Source organism: Onychomys torridus, chromosome 11 (genome assembly GCF_903995425.1).
Source record: "Onychomys torridus chromosome 11, mOncTor1.1, whole genome shotgun sequence".
NCBI classification, from domain to species: Eukaryota; Metazoa; Chordata; class Mammalia; order Rodentia; family Cricetidae; genus Onychomys; species Onychomys torridus.
The window spans coordinates 66,571,463-66,576,798 of record NC_050453.1 but is presented as its reverse complement, the minus strand read 5'-3'; positions in this window follow the sequence as shown (position 1 = coordinate 66,576,798).

The following is a 5,336-nucleotide window of genomic DNA, read 5'->3' as shown; positions in this document are numbered from 1 at the left end:
AACAGGACCAAACAACCATGAATGGAAGTATCTGAAACTGTGAGCCAAAGTCTCTCTGGTTGTGCCATCAACAGGAAGAGAGAAAACAGTAACCAGAGAGAAGATAACTATCAAAACTTCACTTTCAAGGGAGTCTGAAATGACTTTTATTCACTTTTATAAAAACCAAAACCCTTTAACGGAAGCACTGGAGCGCCCCCTGGAGGTCAAAGGAAGAACAACACTGCTATCTAACAGGTCCAGCCAAGAGCAACAAGCTTGCTCAAATTCCTGAGGCTCAAGCTTGCTCAAATTCCTAGTTTGAAAAGGTGCTGTGAAAACAGATTCCTCCTGAGTCCTGAGCTCTTGAGGCAGATCTTAATCTGAGACTCCATCACCTGCCTGATAAGACACACAAAGTTCCTGCTTCTCTGGTTCACCTCTTCCTGCTCCACCAAAATCCTGCAACAGGCTTCCTGCATTCTTGAGGACTGGTCTCAACTCTCCTTCATTCCATAGATCCCCCTACTGTCCTACAACACCCCCAGGGACACGTTTCTGTCATGGAATTCTAAATACCAAAGCACAATTAGCACAGAGGATTGCTCCCCCTTAAAGAAACAGTCAGCTTGAGGCCCTTGGAGACAACGGCCTACCTTCCCTAGTCCTGCATATTCAGACATCAGTTACATAAATCCCTAAGAAATATATAGTGGCCAGGCGGTGGTGGCGCATGCCTTTAATCCCAGCACTTGGGAGGCAGAGGCAGGCGGATCTCTGTGAGTTCAAGGCCAGCCTGGTCTACAGAGAGATCCAGGACAGGCACCAAATCTATACAGAGAAAACCTGTCTTGAAAAAACAAAACAAAAAAAACCACACACACAAAAATATGGTGAATAGATAAGTGGATGGATGGATGGATGGATGGATGGATGGATGGATGGATGGATGGGTGGATGAGTGGATAGGTGATTGGATGGATGGGTGGATGGGTGGATAGGTGATTGGATGGATGGATGGATGGATGGATGGATGGATGGATGGATGGATGGGTGGGTGGGTGGATGGATGGATGGATGGATGGGTGGGTGGGTGGGTGGATGGATGGATGGATGGATGGATGGATGGATGGATGGATGGGTGGATGGATGGATGGATAGGTGATTGGATGGATGGATGGGTGGATGGATGGATGGATGGATGGATGGATAGGTGATTGGATGGATGGGTGGATGGATGGATGGATGGATGGGTGGATGGATGGGTGGATGGATGGATGGATAGGTGATTAGATGGATGGGTGGGTGGATGGATGGATGGATGGATGGATGGATGGATGGATAGGTGATTGGATGGATGGGTGGATGGATGGATGGATGGATGGATGGGTGGGTGGATGGGTGGATGTTATCAAAATTCTATCTCTCTTTTTCTTTTCTTTTCTTTTCTTTTCTTTTTTCTTTTTTTTTTTTTTTTTTTGCCAGAGCTGAGAATCAAACCCAGGGCCTTGTGCTTGCGAGGCAAGCTCTCTACCACTGAGCTAAATCCCCAACCCCTCCATCTCTTTCTTTACTCCCTCAGTTCTGTCCCCTTTGAAGGACACGTGCTCCTAACTTAAGAACCCCGGCATGTTGACATGGTACAGTTAGTAGAATGCTTGTCTATCATTCACAAAGCCCCAGGTTCGGTCCCTAACACTATATAAACCAAGTGTAGCAGCATACACGGGCAATCCCAGGACTCGGGAAATGAAGTCAGGAGAAACAGAAGTCTGGCATCATCCTCACCTACATGGCAAGTCTGAGGTCACAGTCCCCATCCAAAGATGAAAGCATTGTGTAGAAAGGGATTGGCTATGTCTTATCACCAAGCATCACAGCTAAGCATCTGGCACACCGTGGAGTGTCTGTATTTACGATAACAATTCTAGTTGATTGGAGGGTTACAGTGCCCAACTCTAAGAATGAAGATCATTTTATACAGTCAGGGAAAGGTCAATTCCAAAAGTGCAAGTGTCAGCTCTACTGAATAATTCCTTGAGACTTCAGAATGCTAGCCCGGGATTCAGAAACTGGAGTTCACAGCCTGCTTTTATAAATAAAGATTTATGAACACAGACACACTCTCCCATACATGCTGCTCTGGTGCCACAGCATCTGTGATACACGGTTAGAACAGAGATCTGAAAGGAAGCCTGAGAGTTGGTAGAGTGCTGACCTAGCGTGCATGCGGCTTTGGGTTCTACCCCAACACCACACAACCTGGATATGAGGCCATGTGATACCTATACATACTCCCAGCACCAGGGAGGTGGAGGCAGGAGGATCAGAAATCTAAAAAGAGAGTCAGGTTTAGAGTATAGTTGGTTGGTAGAACACATGCCTACAGGCCTGAGGTTCCATCGGCAGCACTGAGGAAAGAAAGAAGAATGGGAACTTGGGAGATGAAGGGCGAGGCATCACTGTACACCAGAGCATACGGAGAATACACTTGGGGGCCAGCTAGGTGGTCAGTGGATAAAGGCACCTGCTGCCAAGCCTGACTCTCCCAGATCAATCCCTCAGACCGGGCAGAAGGAGAGACTGGCCCACGCGTGTGGCCACACACACACAAGAAGTAAATGTTCAATCAAATTTTTAAATTAAAAGGTGATATTTTTACAGTGTGCTCTAAGGAGTATTTTCAGGCCATAGTAAAAGGGAGTCTGTAAGGAGACTCAGAGGGAAGCAGGTAGGGGTAGGGATGAGGCCAGAAGCAACCCCCCAGCACCTTAGGATCACTAAGTCTCAGGACAGCAAACCATTAGGGTGGTTGGGGGAGGGGGCTGGGCTAGACAGGTTACCCCGTTTCCTGCTTCTGGACACCCGACTGGGCCTCGGGGAGGTTTGAAGATCCTTGAGGAGAATAGGATGGAGGGGCGTCGAGAGTTCCAGCCTCACCAAGATCCAATATGTTGGGGTACAGGGCTACCTTGGGGGCCAACTTGGTCTGATGAAGAGGCTGAAGAAGGGCTCGGAGGAAAAGCAGCTGCAGACATGCAAAGCCAGGGCTATGCAAATGAGACATTCAATAAATGCAGGGGTGAGGCAAGCAGCCGGGAGCCTCGGTTGTCTCGGTTTCCCCTTCCTTTCAGCCAGTTCTCCCACCCTCTAATACTTAGCGCTTACTGTTGACTCCGGAGAAGACTTAGCAAGTCAGAGCCCTGAAGCTACCCACATATCAGTAAGGAATTTCTGGAAGAGCTGAACAGCCCAGGTGTCACCCTCTGCCACTGTACCCCGACCCCTTGCTAAGGATAGGTGAGAAAGAGGAGTTCTGCAAAGTAGTCTTGACTCGGCAAAGACTAGATCTTTACAAAAATCTCCCTTAAGCCAAAAGATACCGCGGTGACATTACCATTCTAGTGTACCTACCCTGAGGCCCGCGAGCCAGCACGGCCCGCACTGCACTTTGGCTTCTGGAAGCTAGAGGGCGCGCGTTCGCTCTGGTTATCCAATCGGGGAAGCCAATTCCAGCTTCCCGGGTCAGCACCTTCCATCAGGCGTTTGCAATCTGTGCTGCACTTCTTCAGGGGATTGTCCTTTTCCAAATGCAAATTCTGTAATTTGGTCTAATTTGTGAACACGCATGTCCCACCCCACCCAAGGCTTTCCTATCCCTACACACGTGCACAGGAAAGTCAGAGCGAGTCGTTCCTCAATGCGTTGTGGAGAGCACAGATGACCCCCGAGCTTCTGAACTCTGGGCTCTCCTCCCGGGTACTAACGGTGAGGTCTTCATGATTGTCTACCGTTGTGTTAGATGGTTTTATTCCGCGGTGACCAAACACCGAGAAAAACAAGTGAGGCTCGTGGTATTAGAGGTCTCTGTCCGTCAAAGCAGAGAGGGAGAGGCAGAACTGTTCGCTTTCCGGCGGACAGATAGCAGAGGGGAAAAAATGGAATAAGGGAAGGAGCCAGAGCAAGATACAGTCCCCAAAGGCATGCCCCTGGTGACCTATTTCCTCCAATAAGACCCTACTTCCTGTCTCACCATTTACCGATAGTGCCACCATACTATGATCCTGTCAGGATATCAATCCATTTAGATCGGAGCCCTCTGATCCGAAGACTTCCCCAACAGAAGCCTGTGAGGGACGCTCCATATTCAAACCATAGCAACTGTCTCCACAGTCCTCAGTGTTCACATGGATACAACAGATGAGCCATCACATGGGGGTGAGGTTTGCTTAGGACTCTCCTCATGCTAACAGTGTAAGTCATTCATCTGCCAAATCCTTAGTCCCGGACAAGCCTGGACAAGTGGTGCCCTCTGCTCACACCTGAGGGACTTCTAGGCAGGTCTGTCTGGCAGCGTAACTTCCGATCTTTCCACCATGAAACGGTGGCTTTTCCAAGTTGGTAAATAGAATGGTCTCATTTGTGAGTTATGATTGTTAGTATCAACTGTCAATTTGATCTGCTGTATAATCACCTGAGAAATGGGCCTCTGGCGAGGCCTGTTACTTACTTCCCAAATCCTCCCAGATCTGTCCCCCATCCTTGTCCCCCCCATAAAAGATTTTTTAAAATAACTCCAATTCGTATTGTCCATATAGTCATTGGCACATAGTCCAACTCCCAGTGGGCAGCAAGCCCCTTAAAGAAAACTGAGTCTTTCCCATCCCAACCCCCACCCCTCCAGTAGCTATCTATTCACCCGGGAACTTGATCAAAGACACATTCTCTAATCTCAGCCCAGACCTTTGGAACCCAGGAATGGGTCTGGTGATGTGGGGTTTTGCTGTTGGTTGTTTTTAAGATTTACTGGGTTTTTATTTTATTATCGTTGTTATTATCTTTAGTTTGGTTTTGGGGTTTGTTTGTTTGTTTGTTTGAGACAGGATTTCTCTGTATAATAGCTCTGGCACTCCCAGAATTTGAGCTGTAGACCAGGCTGGCCTCGAACTTAGAGATCTGCCTGCCTCTGCCTCCCAAATGCTGGGATTAAAGGCATGCACCACCACACCCAGCATACTTTTATTATTTTTAATTATATGTGTGTGCATATGGGTTTGTACACATGTATGCAGGTGACTGGAACTGGAATTACACATGGTATGAGCTATCCGACATGGTTGCTGGGAACTGAAGTCAGGTCCTCTGTAAGAGCAGTAAGTGCTCCACATCACTGAGCATCTCTCCAGCCTCGGGTCTGGGTATGAACAACCCTCCTGGAGACTTTGATGCACACTCAAGTTTGAAGATCTATGTTCTTCGTTCTGCCACTTTTTTGGGTCTCTATCCCACAGCCACTGTCCACAGTAACAAGTATGGAGGCATCGCTCCATGCTACACCACAGTAACAAGTATGGAGG